The 17,924-nt window shown below is 38.7% G+C and overlaps 1 protein-coding gene and 1 long non-coding RNA gene across 4 annotated transcripts in view; one reads left to right on the forward strand and one right to left on the reverse strand.

Annotated features, from left to right (window-relative positions):
• LOC141401725 (uncharacterized) overlaps window positions 1–17,924 on the forward strand; it is a 476,511-nt gene that overhangs the window by 274,087 nt on the left and 184,500 nt on the right. The window lies entirely within an intron of this gene.
• LOC141401726 (uncharacterized) lies at window positions 11,061–11,732 on the reverse strand. The gene is made up of 2 exons (XR_012412432.1): window positions 11,559–11,732; window positions 11,061–11,474 (listed from the first exon to the last, which is right to left on the reverse strand). It is a non-coding gene; the product is annotated as an uncharacterized lncRNA (long non-coding RNA).

Below are 17,924 nucleotides of genomic sequence, written 5' to 3' on the forward strand. Positions count from 1 at the left end.
GAAGATAATTCAGAAAAGGAAATAGACAGAATGGCAGAAAATAAACCTTCGGAAGTAGAAACAAAAGATAGTAAATCTGAACTTGCTTCCGATTTAGAAGTGCCAAAGATGGAGACTATAGCTACAGCTGATGAAACTTCGACAGCAGCAGACAATTCAGAAAAAGAAGAATCTCCTGATACTCCTCAGGGCGAAGACATAATGAACACAAATACTCTCAATTTAGAGCAGAATATTTTACAAGATGAGATTTCAAATGAAAGTGAGAGTCCCGCAGGCCCAGCAGGCCCAGCATCAGCTGCTTCAGAGCCCAACGATGCCGAAGATGTTTCAAATAATGCCCCAGAAGCTCCTGAGAATAATGGACAATTTTCAAGTGAGGAACCTATTATGTTGGATGGTTTGATTTCCCAAAATACGACAAGTGAACCTGAAGACGAAATAAAGGACAGTTCTGCGAATTCCAACCAAAATAAAGCTTCACCAGAAGCAGATATCAAGCCTTCTGCAGAAAAGGAAATCGAAGTCAAGCCAAACGAAACTCCAAATACTGGCTCAGAACAGTTAGCTGAAACAGTTACTACCAACAAATCGGATGATCAATCCAGTGGAGGTAATGAAGAGGAAACCCCTGTAGAGGTCAACGAACCTGTGTCTGCTACAGTCACCCAGAATAAACAGGATGCTCAACTCAATGACGAGGAAATTTCGGCAGAAGACTTAAATCCTGCAACAGCTCAATCTGGAGTCCCGCAAGAGAACGTATCAGAGGATGTTACCTCCAAAATCATGGAAACATTCCAAGAAGAAGGACACTTAAATCCTGCAACAGCTCAATCTGGAGTCCCGCAAGAGAACGTATCCGAGGATGTTACTTCTCTAAACATGGAAATCTCAGTTGACTCTCATGTGGCAATTACTCAAACATTTTCGGGAGTCCCGCAAGAAGATCTAGCAGTCGAAGTTGCCTCTCCGAACAAAGAAATACCTGACAAGAATGATAAACCTAAAGAAAACCTTAACGCTGATAAAAATTCAGCAACATCGGCAGTGCAATCTTTCTCGGGAACCACGCAAGATAACCAACCATTGGAAGTTACCACCGAAAATGGATTGACAAGCAGTCCGGGCGCCGAAAAGCAACAATCGTCTACTTTAAGTTCTGCCAATACAGACAACATGTCAACCGCTGTATTTGCCATCAAAAAACCTACCATCGAAGCTGCTGCCAATACAGTAGAACAAGTACAGACCGCAATATTGCAATCTCAGACATCCAAACCCTCCTCCCTTCAAGCTATCACCGTGTCCAAACCTTCCACAACAATTACAACTAAGGCTCCACAAAGGCAGAAACCAAAACCCTCACAAGCTCAAGCTAATCCACAAAAAGCGCCCACAACAAAACCAAAACCCACACAAGATCCAACAAAATCAAAACCCCGACCTACAAAAGGTTCTGACAGCCCTCAAATAGCTACCCGAAAACCAGTCCAAAGTTCTGTGAACTCTAACAGGCCCTCAAATACAAAACCCCAAAGGAACCCATCAACACCCCCAAAAGCTACCACTAGTCAAACTGCTGGTAAACCTACACGACTTCCGAATAACAACAAGAGACCAGCCAATGCCACACCAACAACAAAACCGTTAAGAAACCCACCAACACCTACAAAAACTTCCGCAAATCAAGGGGCTGGTAAACCTACACGACTTCCAAGCAATAACAATAACAACAAGAGGCCAATCAATCCTACAAACACCAAGCCACAGACCCAACAGCCAGTAAGAAGGCCCCTAATCTCAGCCCTAAGACCCAATCACAATCACAATCCCAACCCAACAAACAGACCATCATCAGCTGAAGCCAACAATCAAAATAAGCCCAACACCAGCAATCGAAAACCATCAGCTTCCGCAACGAATCCCAAACCCACTTCTGGACCCAACAACAACAACAGAAATAAACCTGCCTCAACTACCCAAAGACCACCCTTCAATGTATGGTTTCCAAATTTCCCCGGTGGCATTTTCCCCGCATTTGGTACCACCTCAAATCCCAACAGGGTCAGCGTAACAGGTGAAGAAACAGCTACCCAAAGGCCACCACAAAATTTCTGGTTCCCAGGTTTTGTTCAACCCCCAACGGCAGCTCCATCTGCCGGCACCACCAGCAATCAGAGACCTGCACAAACTTTCTGGTTTCCCAACTTACCCAATCAAGGAGGTAACCTTCCCGTATTACCTTTAAATTTAAGCAACATACCCACCATCGGCAATCGCAATCAAACACTGGGTGTTGGTTTCTTGGCTGTACCATGGAATTGGAGACCTTTGAATTTTACCAATTTAAATTTGTTCTCACCCAATCGTCTCACAGAAACTTCACCAAGTAAAGTGGATTCGGGCAAACTGGAGCAACGTGATTTGGCATTTTGGAATGCCTTGTTTGGTCGGAACTATGACAATCCGCCAAGTCAAAGGCCAGCCACCACCAAAAGTCCCAACCACCGTACAACAACGACCACCACCACAACAACAACAAAAGCTCCAAGTTTCTTTAAACCATTCAGCAATATCCATTACAAGGCCATGTCCATACCAGAATTTATAAGAGCCCTCAAAGAGAATGGCACAATTATTCCGCAAGACCAAGTGGCCACAATTCCATCCGGCACCCAAATCCTGCACTTATATCTTCCCCTCAGATATCCATTTCAAGGGAAATTTGTTACGACCCGGGAACACTTAGAGGCCAGAAAACAAGGTGTCTCAAGTAAAGTAGATAATTATGATGGAAGATCACCCCTAACATCTGTAGATGATAATGATGAAGATGAAACTAAAGAGGAAGCAGAAGACATCGAAACAGATACTGAAACTGCAGATGAGGACAAATCCAATGAATTGACTCCGAAAATTGTGGCCGCCTTAACTGGTGTCCCCAAAGCTGCAGCAAATGAAGAAAAGGCCTCCATGCTATTTGAATTGGAATTGCCCAAATCATTTGTCCAGATGATGAGCTCTGCTATTACCCAAATGCCGGTTAAGAAGTAAGATTGTGATATAGAAATTAATTGATTATAGCGTGACATTTTGTAAACAATAACATAATAAAAATTAAAATTTATTCAAAAATATATATATTAAATTTGAATTTTTATTTTTAAAAACAAAAAAATGCGATAGCGCCATATAATCCACTCAAAATAGACAATGAAGTAGGAAAAATTCCCACAAATCGCTATGGGCCCAATGACAAGTTTTTGAGGCAACAAGTCACTGGAAGCAGCAGGACCTTTAAAATTTTGTTCCGATGTTTATAATGAGCATAAAGACACATTTGCAAATTTGACAGGAATCGGTTTAGATGGGGATTTCTGAGTAAAATCGGACACATTTTCAAAAAGTTGGTTTTGGTTTCCTCTATTTTTTGCTGTGTTGATGCTGCTTCTGAGCAAAACATTTCAGTATATTTTCAGATTTGTATACCCTCAGCATTTATGCTAACGAGGGTATATACACTTTCATATGGGCAAAATGTGCCTCATCGAAATAATGGTTTTAGACCCCAAGTATGTTTGGACGAAATGTGTTTCAGACAATTTGGAGTTGATTTAGCCATGTCCGTCTGGCTGGCTGGTGCGCACGATAACTCTCGAACGGATAGCCTTAGATGCTATTTATACCCTCAGCCTTTAGGCTAAAGAGGGTATTTACACTTTGATATGACCAAAAAGTGCCTCATCGAAATAATGGTTTTAGACCTCAAGTATGTTTGTACGATATCCGTTTCAGACAATTTTGAGTCGATCTAGCAATGTCCGTCCGTCTGTCTGTCTGTTTGTCTGGCAGGCTGGTGCGCACGATAACTCTCGACCCGATCAATCGATTCGGTTCAAATTTTGGGTATCGAAATATTTTGTCCAGATTAGCTTTAAGTTCGAAGATGGGCCATATAGGTCCACTCCTTCAGGTACCTCCCCCACAAATGTTCAAAAGTTGTCGCAAAACTTGTGCGCACGATAACCATTGTAGGGAATAACCGATTTGGTCCATACTTTGCACATCGTGTAATTTGTACCAAACTTAGATGAGGTTCCAATATGGACTAAATCCGTCCACTCCTTCGGGTACCTCCCACACAAAATTTGGGAAAAGTTCAGTTTAGGACCTGGTCTCGAATCGCTTTGATTTTTATTTACGCAAGTTTTATTCGTTGTCCTCTATACGACGCTGTAAGTTTCATTAGGGGCAAGTCCATACTTCCTGAGAAAATAGCCTGAAAGTTACAAAAAACCCTATGACACCGTGTATAGTGGTTGGAGCGCAAGATAACTCTCGAACGGATCTGCCAATTCGGTCTAAAATTTGGCTTTAGTAATATTTTGTCCAAACTTAGTTAAAGTTCAAAGATGGATTATATCGGTCCACTCCTTCCGGTACTTCCCCCACAAAAGTTCGAAAATGTTCGGAAAATTTGTGCGTACGATAGCTCTTGAAAGCAGTAACCGATTTGGTCCATACTTTGCACATTATGAAATTTCTACCAGACTTAGATGAAGTTCCAATGTGGACTCAATCGGTAAACTCCTTCGAGTACCTCCCACACAAAAGTTCAAAAATATTCGGAAAAATTGTGCGCACGATAACTCTTGATGGGAGTGACCGATTTGGTCCATACTGTACACATTCTCAGATATAGACCAGATATAGATCAGGTTCGATTATGGACTATATTTGTCCACTCCATCCCGTACCTCCCACACAAAAATTTGGATAAGTTCACTTTAAGACCTGCTATTGAATCACTTTGATTTTTGTTGAAGCAACTTACATTCGCTGCCTCAATTACGATGGTAAAAGTTGTTTCAGGGGCAAGTCCATACTTCTTGAGAAAACAGCCCGAAGGGTGTAAAAAACCCCTATGGCACCCCTATGGTCTATGTCGGTCCATTCCTTTAAGTACCTTTTCCGCAAAATTTTTGAACTTAAATCCTAATCAACATTTTTGTCGGTTCATGCGACCAAAATTTTGAAACCCCCTAAATACATAAGATTTTTGTGAAAAAAGTGTTTCAATTTGCACAGGCTGAGGGTATATTTCTGTCGGCAAAGCCGACTGATACTTTTTTACTTGTTTTCAAAAAAAATCAGTTCGGATTTGGATATTGCCCCCATATACATATTTCTTTCCCCGAGTTTGCTATAACTTGGTAAATGTGTAATATGTGATATTTTTCTAGGCCCCTGATCAGTTTCATAAATAAATCTGTCAATTTTTTTTAGAAATAGCCTTCAAATTTAACATGGAATGTGTTCTTAGGCCCTTTTGCAATTTTATCGATTTTGACAAAAATCGGTTTGGATTTGGATACAGCTCTCATATATATTTTCGTCCGATTTTCACTAAACACGCAATGTATGTGAAATATTGAGGAAATTTGGAAAATGTGACGCGTTGAAATCAACGTTGTAATTTGTATTGTATATTATAACCTCAGCCTTAAGGATAACGATAAAAATGTACCTCATCGAAACAATGGTTTTAGACTTTTCATATGTTTCGACGAAATCCGTTTCAAACAATTTGGAGTCGATTTAACCAAGTTCGTCCGTCTCTCTGGCTCCAGCGCTTGACAACTGTCGAACGGATCAACCGATTTGGTTTTTGATCTCGCAATATTTCCCCCCATAAGACTTCAAAATGTTGCCCTAAAATGGTACTAACAATAAGTCTTGAGGGTCCAAATCGATTTCTTCGAGATAGATTAGATTCGAATATGGATTATATTGGTTCACACCTTCAGGTACCTTCCACACAAAATGTTAAATATCCGATTTCACCAAAACTTTGAACATCCTAAAATTGCTTTCAGACGTACATATATCAAGTGCCAAGAGGGACAATAAGGGACAAAATCTCCATTACAAAAGTTCAACATAAGTGCAGTTTAAGGGCTGTTCGAGGTACCATTGGACATTTTTACCAATGCACTGTGGTTCCGCCCGTGGACAAAAATCGAAAATTTTATGACGACAAATTTGCTTGCAATTTTAGGAAATATTCTCTAAACACATTAAATGTTTAATATCCAATACTATTTTTGCTAATTTACAGCGGTAATATGTCAAGTTAAGTCGAAGAAGTTGAGACTTGTATGCGGTGCCTTAAAAACGAAAAATAGATCCGCAAAGCATTCGTAGTTTATGAGTGAAATTAAAAAAGATTGAAGAGGTAATTGTACAATTTCCAAAATGAAACTTATAGTTGATGGCATTGACTATGTTTTTATGAAAAAAATATTGAAAATTCGTTTTCTAACTTCCTTAAAAATAAATTCTTTGTAAATGACTTTTTGTGCTATTTTTAATATCATTACTATAAATTTATGTTGAGTTTTACTAATGTTGGCCCCGTAAGGGCAAGTCCATATTTCTTTTAAAATACAGGGGAAAGTCTCTAGTCTACGATAAAACGAGATCCACCTGCCCCCAGCTCCCACCCTGTAAGTTATTCCTCTTATACCACGCCTGTAAAATCGTCAAAATTCCGAAAATCGGGAGCTACGTTTATATGGGAGCTATACCTAAACGTAGACCTATATTGAACATGTTTTGCACGGAGGTATGGTGTTTCCTCCGAAGTCAAAATACAAAATTACAGCCAACTCGGTTAGAAAATTTGGCTAAAATTGTCAAAATACCGAATATCGGGCGGTACGTTTATATGGGACCTATACCTAAACTTGGACTTATAATGAACATTTGTTGCAAGGAGGTATGTTGTTCCCTCAGAACACAAAATGCAAAATTACAGCCAAATCGATTAGAAAATTTTGCTAAAATCGTCAAAATACCGAATATCGGGAGGTACGTTTATATCGGAGCTATACCTAAACGGGGACCTACATTCATTAAAATTGTTTTTCTCTCTTTTGGGCTCGTTATAAAACTATGTTTAAAATTTCGAGGCGGTAGCTCGATTATAACTATTTTTGGCACTCCTTTCCATATAAGTGGGACCACTGTGCAATGGTACTCCTTGAGGTCTTGATTACAGCGATATTATATTTTTTATTCTATTCTTCCTGACATACTAGTCCAAAAGCTCTAAATCTGACGGCTTGACACTACGTAACCTATTTTGTCAGAAGAGCTAAAATTGTGCCGATTTTTTTTCAGAGATATTTTTCCGGCCATGTTTTTGCAAAGCCCCAATATGGGTTTCGTAGCTTCCAACACTACTCGGATTTTTTTTCTTTATGTAATTTTCTGAATTTTTTTAGTTGGCTTGAACGGACTCTATCACTTCTGATAAAATAGTAAAGTGTTGGTTAGACTGGTTTTAACTCAAAGGGAAAAAATCGATGTCGGATTTTTTATGCGGCACTCTCCTAAAATGTTTAGTTTCGTTAAAAATTGAGATTGCTAAAGTTTAAGCTCAATCGGAATATTTAAACACGTGACACTGAGGCCTCAAAGTTTCCATAGGTCCTTTATATAGCTAACTAGCGGACCCGGGGAACTTCGTCTCGCTATTAAGGAATAAAATTTCATAAAAAAACTCATTTTTCGATTTTTCCAATTTTCCGACTTTTCCAGAGAGATTTTCCAAAAATTTTTTCCGTAAAGACCTTCTCCTCGAAAATACGAATAACTGACAAAAAATTTTACAGAAATCGGCCTAGCCGTTCTCATTTTATGAATTACTATACATTTTTTACACCATTTTTATATATATATAGATATTACAATCTGACCCGATTTTCAATTTTTTTTTTTTAGAATTACTTGTTTAGCCACTACAAAGAACTGGTAAACTGTTTTTATCGATTGGACAATAAGTGCGGTCATTGGTGTTTTTATGACATAAGTCCATATTTACATTAGGCGATTTTCCTTGCGGCAATTGTCAACATGGCGGAGAGAGAGGTGAGGCATATGGGAACCCTTTGCCTCTCAACACCCTCTCGCATCGACAAACTGACAATTGCCGCAAGGAAAATAGCCTAATGTAAATATGGACCAAAATAATATTATTTTCTTACAATATACACCCAACTTTGAAAAAATTGTCTACGGCTCAATTTTCGAATGAAAATATTCAATTCAAGTCTAGTCTGCAATCGAGGATTCGAGTTATTCTTCTTTTTTGGTGGTATTTGAAATAATGAGATTGATCTTCTTATTAGAATCAGTCCTCGTGATAAAAAATGTGTTCAATTGAAAACTTAATAAGGCAAAACCAATACACAACTTTTTTAATGGGATTGAAGTTAGTGTGTGATATCTGGATGTGTGCTTTAAAGAAGAAAAAGCACTATGTTCGGACCAAACTGTTTATATCTTCCACCACATTAAAACACTGGACATCTAATCCAAATACAGTAGAAGATACCTTAACATATACAAATACAAAATTGCAAACCTATTCAGATGTTATATTTTTGGGCATTTCAAATTTATGCAACGCAAATCGAGGTATAAGTGTGTGTAGTTGTGCACACAGAGGTTTGCAAATATTTTTATTAATCATTTAATACACAAAAACATCATTTCACTTTATTATGTCACAAAGACAAACAGAAGTAATTCGTAACAGAACTACGTCTATACAAAGTGTCAAGAATACAGTGGATTCAATTGGAAAAAATTATGGCCTGGACATTTTTGTGTTGAAAATCAGTATCAGATTTGTCCCATATACAGACTAATTATTTCTATTTACATGGCGTTATTAAAATTTGGGTACCACTGTGATGCAATGGTAAGCACGTCCGCCTTGCACTCTGTGCATGCCGGGCAGAAACATTATACTTTCCAACCTTGGCAAAATATCCCTCAGCGTAATGTAGGCGATATTTCCTGAGTACTTCAGCCATGTAGACATTTCTATAAATGGTGTCGTAAGACACACCGATCGAAATCGGCGAATCGGAGTACACTCATTGATATGAGAGAAGTCTCCCGTGTCCCTTCTGGTATGTGTTCCCATACAATATGACGTTATAAATATACCGTCAGCATTTATGCTAACGATGGTATATACACTAGGGTTATGACTTGTTTACAACCTCGTATCCCTGTATCATATTTTGATGAGTTTTTACCCAAGATTACACAATGTCTTAATAATAAAGCGATTCGATTAAAAAGGCTTCCGCAAAAAAGCTTTTAAAGTTTTTATTTTTTCAGAATCGTTAGTTTTTCACTAATTTTATCCTCATATCATTATATATCATTTATATTTATATATCTTCATTTCATATATCATAAAAAATAAAAGTGGTTTGTGCGGGATCTTTTTCAATATTAAAATGGAATAAAAGTTATTTTAGTCATTAATAGGAATTCGTGCAATAGGAAATGTTTTTTTGAGAAAAACATTTCTATCATAGGATTTTTTTATAATGAAATGGATTAAACCTTATTTTAGGCATTAATAGGCAAAAATTCAGTACAGGAAATCATTTTTGAGAAAATAATGCCAAAAAGTCATAACCATAATATACACTTTTATAGGGATAAAATGTGCCTCATTGAAATAATGGCTTTAGACTCCAAGTATGTTTGGACGAAATCCTAAAGTAAAAGTTATAGGTTTAAAAATTGTCTACAAGAATGACCTTTATGACTTTTCAAGAGGAATCACCATTCTTGAGATATCGTGATATAAATATCAAATTACACATGGGAAGAAGTAAACCGCGTAAGAATATCATAAGGCGGACAATATCATGTGTTAGGTATTTCCATAAGCTTTCAAACGATACTCAGTTTGCAGTAATCGGTTCAGTCAAATATCCAGCGAACCGGATCCGCCACCAATGAAAATTATATATTTCCGTAATTAGCGCAACAGACCCTATCTTTTCACAAAATCGTAGAGTTTTCGTTTTGGTCGTTCCCGTTGGGCTTTCGATTACACATGTGGGCCAAATGGGTTATTTTTGCATAGAATGACCCAAACATGGAATAACTCTACTAAACACGTTCCGATTTTGTTGAATTTTTTTAAATATAGCTATAATTTCGCTCTTCAAGGAAACATATATTTTTTGGTGCGGCAGACCTGGATACTCTGCTTATTTTAGCCGTTTCACCTGAATATGTGCCTATTTCCCTTATAATTGCATACAAATGATGCGTTTTTAGAACAGCTGTATCTCAAGAACGGTTCCTTTTAGGAAAAAAATTATGAAGCCCAAACTTGTGGAAAATTTTTCTGTCTAAAATATTTGCTCTAGTCACTTCCTGATTCGACCCACCGTTTTCAAGAAAAAATCCGAAAACCTGAAAAGTCCATAAATTTTTACCTTTGACCCCGAATAACTGTTTTTGCACACATGGGATTGATGGGGACTTTTAGGACATTGCTTCTAATGGCTCTAGCCCCAGCTCCAGCTTTTCACCAAAATTCAGCTTTATGCGAATTTTTGCTATTTCAATGTCTATTTTGACTGGACTATATTTGGAGTCGATTTAATAATGTCCGTCTGTCTGGCTGGCTGGAGCGCACGACTCTCGAACGGATTTTGTCCAAACTTAGTTTGCGTTCGAAGATGGTCCATATTGGTCCACTCACTCGGATACCTCCCCCACAAAAGTTCAATTTTTTTCACAAAAATTATGCGCACGATAACTCTGGGAGGGACTAACCTATTTGGTCCATACTTTGCACATCGTTATATTTCTACTAGACATAGATCATGTTCGAATATGGACTTCTTATGCAAAATTTGGGAAAAGTGCAGTTTAAAGACTTTGTTTACGTCTAATCGTAAACCATGGATTTGTGTTTCCATTTCGCATACCTAAAATTATTTGTTACTTCCCCAACTCATCACTGTTAATATGCCAATCAGTGCAGTTATCGAGATAGATATTCTATGTTTTTGATAATTTTCCTTTTTTTATCGACTATCTCTAACTCGGCCATATTGCAAGTTTAATATCCGTTTTTTAAGCTTCTTGTGGCTTCTACTTGGCACTTCACAACCATCGAGTTGAGTTCTACTGGTAACAATCTTATACAAAATGAAATAAAAACCTAAAAGTATTGTATTATTTCCAACACCTCGTTTTTATTTGTTGAGTTAATCCTATTCAGTAAATTCGTTTCTGAGCTATAAAATCAAAACAATAATACTTGTCTTTGATTAACTTTGGCTCGCGAGAACATCTTGTCCACCAATACATTTGAGACAACCAAAAGTGCGGCTCCATCTCTTCCCCGCTGGACACCGTAAACCTCCCGTTCACATAAACATTTTGGTCCACGTCGAACCGGATCGGCAAGGCGCTCTCACGATATTTCGGCTGCAGACATTGTACATTACCAGTAGGTATGTTACTCTTTTCGTTTTTGTTCTAGTTTCAGTAGAACACATGACGCCAGCTGGGCAATGCGATAAATTCCCGAACAAAGTACAAAAATACGCAAATCACTTGGAAAAGACAAAAGCTATTGCCTAATAGAAGGAAGAAGAACAAATTATTAAACAACATCCAACACGTTCTGTTACCCAAGCATTTGGTGTTCTAAAATTGCATACCACCAACAAAAACCGTAAGTGTTTAGTGAAATCGTATTTTGTGGTAAAGATGCGGAATAAATATTTCTTATGAAGCCTGCCAAATGAATTAAGCTATTTTCTACGTTGATCAGTAAATATTTCATAAAAATCTCAGAACACAAATTCCTGAACGAAATATTCTTTTTTTGTTCATTTATGCATCCCGACCCAACTGAGTGTTCAAAATAACTTAATTTTAACAAATAAAACGTGTTCTGCTGGGGCTCTGCTAATAACAGAGCAGTTACATTAACTACCCACTATCTGTAATGTTTAGTCAACAGTGTCAGATATTTTCCTCAGACAAGTGTTTGGTTTTATGTAAATGACACATTGGTAAATTCACTCAACACCTTGTTGAGAGAGTCTGTAAGACTCTCATTACACTGTGGTAAATATCACTCGACCTCTCAAATATTACCATTTGTTGTGCGCATGTCTACTGAGTAACCACATTCCTCCGATTTCTTAAACGAGTCTTTCTTGAATTTCACTCATGTTAGTGATCTCCTACAATCCATTGGTTTCAGTGAGCATGTCCACTCAGCAAACATACTCTCTTGGTTTATCATAGTTGTTTGTATTTATTTCACCGTTGCTCTCCACATACTTTGGTCACTCTCAAAGGGTTAGATTGTTGTTTACTAAATACCAACAGAGAGACAGACTCTGTTGTCTCTATTGATTTCTTCTTCATCCAATTTCTTGGTTTTGGATTTATTCCACACTCACTGGAAGAGGTCTCTCAGAGAAGACTAATTATTCTAAATATTCCAAATTATTTCCATTATCACTGAGTTCAACGAACTCCAGAACGATCATATGTTTTTTTACTTTCACTCGGTCTGCTGTTTTGGGGAATTCCTATTTCTATCGTATCTCCACGCTACAAAGGAAACTGAATGTATCTAGATACGTGTACACAGTGGGTCGAATTGATGTTTCCTCAAAGTGAAAAGTTTCTCTAGATTTTCTAATTTCCTTATCATGTTATTTGCACTTGTTCTGGTATCCAAGCATATATGAATATTTATATTACCGGGCGTGAATACCAACCGAGAGAGACCTGAGATACGAATGCGTGTATTTCACAACCTAGTATAGACATACATTATCTGAATCAATTTATAAATTTTTAAGCGATATTAATCTGAAAATTCTTGGTTGATTTCATACGATTGGACACGCTAATAAATCACATATTGCAAGACTTCATACTGCAGTCCAATTATGTATCATTACTCACATGGATATAACTATATGGCGATTCCCACAGTAGCCAAAGTCACTACTTTTGAACTTATCCTACTTCTATAAAATCCATATAGCTCGAATAGAGGTCCTCTTTATGGTGAACTCGTCTTAACTACGTATCTCTGTTGCAAACCAAGCTATGTTTATACACCTAGCTATACAAAGTACAGAACATTTTCACTATATAGTGCATTAAAATTGTATTTGTGTGTTACAAGGTATCGTTCCACACTTCGATACTATCAGTTCTGCCTACAGTTTAGCTACAAGGTCTCGTCCTTACACATCTAGAGTTCTTGTCTTCGCATTTTCCCACTTTCCGCTGCTCAGATATTACAATCATAGCAACCAATCTTGATCAGGGTAGCGCCAAACGTTGAAATTTGGTGCGAAGTTTTCTAGTGCCGTTTTAGCAAGTACTCCTTACGTAATTTGGGATTGTTATTTCCCTCCAGAACTCCACAGTACCTCCTGTCTACCCCACCTCTAGTTCAATCATGTCCCTCGATAAGTTTATTCGCCTTGCAGATAATTTAGTTGAATTTGAAGCGGGCCTCAACGCTAATGAACACCCCTTGACAACACGTTGTCTGATTTCAACACATATCGAGGAGGTTAAGTCCACTTGGTCACGACTAAAACAATCGTATGACCAATGCTTAGCCGACATAGAAAACGAGGAAGATGAAGAAGAGGGTGAAGAAGAGTCCGACGCAAAAGCCAGTCCGACGGAGACTGTAAAGGAGAAATACAAAAAATCGTACGGCACCTACTGTCGTTGTATTTCGAAGCTCACTGAAGCCCTCGAACTTCTTTCATCAGTACCCTCATCCAGTGGTAGTCCTTCTCCTTCCAACCACAGTTTCAACTTACCACCGATAGAACTGCATACGTTTCATGGCGATTACAAATCATGGCCCACCTTTCGTGACATGTTCACAGCCATTTGCATTCGAAACACCAAACTTAGTGCTGTGGAGAAGCTCTTCTATTTAACGCAAAAAACGAAAGGTGAGGCTCATGACATTGTTCTAAAGAGTCCGCTGACAAATGCTGGGTTTGCTTCAGCTTGGTCTAACCTAACCTCTCGATTCGAGAATAAGCGTGTACTCATCAATGGGCAGTTGAGGAACCTTTTGTCCCTCTCTGCCATCCCTAACGAAACATCAAATTCCATAAAGAAGCTTCAGAGGGAAATAAACTCTTGTATATCCACTCTCAGGCTCTATGATATAGATGTAGAGAGTTGGAATCCAATATTTGTGTTTATTTGCTCCAATTGTCTTCCCGATTCCACTTTAACTTTATGGGAACAAACACTTTCCGACAAAACGGCCATTCCTAAATGGTCCGATCTAGATGTATTCCTCACGAACAGGTATCGAACTCTAGAATCTGTTTCGGATATGAAGAATTCCGCTGAGTCCAAGGCCAACTCAAACAAATCGAAAGTATTGAATTCCAAAAATCCTAATTCTAAAGTTCAGACATATCAAACTAGTGTCGGCAAACCAAAATGTAGACTCTGTCCAAATGATTGTCATATCATAAGGAAATGTCCTCGATTCCTTCAATTCAATCATGCGCAAAGACTGATGGAAATAAAAAACAGTAATCTTTGTTTAAACTGTTTTTCAAGCTCGCATGCTGTAAAGAATTGCAAAAGCAAACACACATGCTTCAAATGTCAGAAGCGCCATAATACTCTCCTCCACAAGGAGACAGAACCTTCGAGTGGTTCCAATACAACAAACAGGCAAAGTACTGGTACTCAACTAGCACCATTTGCCCTCCAAACTCCATCAATACAGTCCACTACTGGTTCGAATGGTGTTATCCAAAATTGCTTTGCCACTAATGCCAAAGGGGTGTTGCTTGGTACGGCTATGGTGAAGATACATCATGCGGGAGTTAGTTATACCGTCAGGGCCCTTATCGACTCGGGCTCCGAAGGTACCCTTATTTCGCAAAAACTTGCAAATTCTCTAAAACTTCCCTCCAAGCGTACCTCAGCCACTATATCAGGCCTCAACAATTCCATCTCAGCTGATGTCCAAAAGGAATGTCGGTTTATTCTGGGTTCACATGCAGATGGCGACTTCCAAGTACAGGTCTCAGCCTTAGTAGTACCTCATCTGTCCAGCAATCTCCCTTCCAAAACCATAGATTCCGATTTCGTCTCTTGTTTACCACCATTGGTATTGGCAGATCCGAATTTTTATAAAAGTTCTAAAATTGACATTCTGCTAGGTGCTGATTTACTTCCGTCAATAATGCTATCAGGATGCCATCATGCGATTTGCGGATCATTATTTGCTCAGGAGACCGTCTTCGGATGGATCCTTACTGGCCCTGTTCCTACGGAAAATACTAAGGCATTTTCCACTTGTGTTTCATTTTTTTGCGAAATATCTTTAGAAAAGACAATCTCTCAATTTTGGGAGGTGGAGAACATTCCACATCAGCGCATAATGTCCATGACTGATCTGTATTGTGAAGAAATTTATGAAAAAACCACCACTCGAGACGAGACTGGGAGGTATATCGTTTCGCTTCCGTTTAAGGAAGGATATCCCGATTCCATAAGTTTGGGTCAGTCGAGGAAAAGCTCCATGGCTCAATTCATCAGAAATGAAAATCGTCTTTTGAAAAATCCAGTACTAAAAGGAGAATACGACCGCAATATTGAAGAATATGTTACATTGAATCATATGACTCCCGTTGATTCCCCCACTCCTTCTGACCCCCCTCATCACTACTACTTGCCACATCACGCCGTTTTGAAACCGGACAGTTCCACTACTAAAGTCCGTGTGGTATTTAATGCTTCTGCTCCTAGTTCTAATGGTACAAGTCTTAATGATATCCTCCATACAGGTCCGTCCCTACAGAATGACTTGACTATCCTTATTCTCAGATGGCGTTTCTTCCGCTATGTCTTCAGTGGAGACATAGAAAAAATGTATCGCCAGATTCTAGTGTGTCCTTCACATACTCGTTTCCAAAGAATATTGTTCCGCAAAGAACTAAGTGAACAAATTTTGGATTACGAGTTAAAAACAGTCACCTTTGGGGTGAACTGTGCTCCATACCTGGCAATCCGAACAATGATCCAACTAGCCAGTGATATTCAACATATCTATCCATTAGCAAGCAATGTCATCAAAAAGTGTATGTATGTTGATGATGCTCTGGCAGGAGCACATGACATTGACACTGCAATCTTAACAGTAAACGAGCTAAATTTGGCATTGAGTTCGGCAGGATTTAAAATGAGGAAGTGGACATCGAATTCTGAAAAGATATTATCAAAGATGTTGCCAGAAGACCTTTTAAATGACGGGTTCATAGATTTTAATGATCATTGTGCAGCTAAAATGTTAGGTATCCGTTGGAACGCGTATTCTGACGAGTTTTATTTCTCCACTATGGCCTTCCCTCATAACGATTTGTGTACAAAACGAGAGGTTTTGTCACAGATATCCAAGTTGTTTGATCCTGCTGGATGGATCTCACCAGTCATAATTCTAGCAAAGATAATTATGCAAAGAATTTGGCTTGATCGAACTGAATGGGATGAACAAATTTCACGTGATTCCTTAGATTTGTGGAAAATGTTCCAATCATCTTTCACGGCGATTAATGAAATTCGAGTTCCAAGATGGATTGATTTTATCCCCGACCACGAAGTTGAGTTCCACGGATTTTCTGATGCATCGGAAAGAGCTTATGCCGCTGCACTGTATATCCGGATTAGTTATCCAAATTCTGTTTCCACCCATTTAATCTCCTCCAAAACAAAGGTGGCACCGATTAAAACTCTATCTATTCCAAGATTAGAACTTTGCGCTTCCACTCTTCTTGCTGAACTGATTGATAGTTTAGTTCCACAATTTGACATCCACCAATACTCTTTGTACTGTTGGACTGATTCCACAATCGTGTTGTCCTGGCTATCAAAACCACCATGCCACTGGAATACGTTTGTGGCAAATAGGGTATCAAAGATAATCCAAACTATCGATCCTTCTAAGTGGCACCATGTTGACTCGGAATATAATCCCGCCGACCTCGCTAGTCGAGGTGTATATCCGCAAGATTTGGTCATGAATGATCTTTGGTGGAAAGGTCCTCCGTGGTTATCCGAATCCAAGACGAAATGGGAGACCATTTCTAATACTGATGTTAATAAAATTGAGTTGGAAGCTAAATCTGTAAAAGTCCACTTTTCATATTTTGACAATTTCCAAGATTACTTAAAGGCATACTCATCCTACCCACGGGCTATAAGAGTAATGGCTTACGTCTATAGGTTCATCAATTGCACACATCCTCGTTATAGATCTAATCATGAACGACATGGTAAATTCATAATGGCTTCCGAAATTATTTATGCTCGTAAGAAAGTAATAACCATATATCAAAAGCTGTTTTATCCCAACGAATACAAAGCTTTGAGTTTCAACAAATCGATTCATTCTTCCAGCAAGTTACTTAGTTTGAACCCCTTCTTAGATTCCGAAGGAGTAATGCGCGTTTGTGGTCGGCTAGAGTCGTGTCCAGATTTAACTAATGCTGAGAAATACCCAATGATTGTCCCTTATCACTGTCATTACTCCAAACTTTTAGTTCAATATATTCACCAAATAAGTCTTCATGGGGGTAATCAACTGGTTCTGCGTTTGGTGCGTACTCGATACTGGATTCCTAAGGTCCAAAATCTCATCAAATCCACCATTCGAAATTGCAAGATTTGTGTAATTTACAAAAAAAGATGTCAAAAACAGCTGATGGCGGCTTTGCCCCCAGAAAGATGTGAAATCTCTAGACCCTTCACCCACACCGGTTTGGATTTTGCGGGCCCCTTCGACATTAAAAGTTATACCGGACGGTACTGTCGAATTACAAAGGGGTATGTGGTTGTATTTGTCTGTTTCTCCACCAAGGCAATACATCTTGAGGCAACATCCGACTTATCCACATCCACGTTTTTGGCGGCATTTAGCCGGTTTGTCTCACGCCGCGGTTGTCCTCTCCATCTGCACTCAGACAATGGAACCACGTTTGTCGGTGCATCCAAAAGAATAGCAA

The sequence above is a fragment of the Musca autumnalis genome, unplaced genomic scaffold (genome assembly GCF_047663935.1).
Source record: "Musca autumnalis isolate F117 unplaced genomic scaffold, ASM4766393v1 scaffold_4, whole genome shotgun sequence".
Classification (NCBI taxonomy): Eukaryota; Metazoa; Arthropoda; class Insecta; order Diptera; family Muscidae; genus Musca; species Musca autumnalis.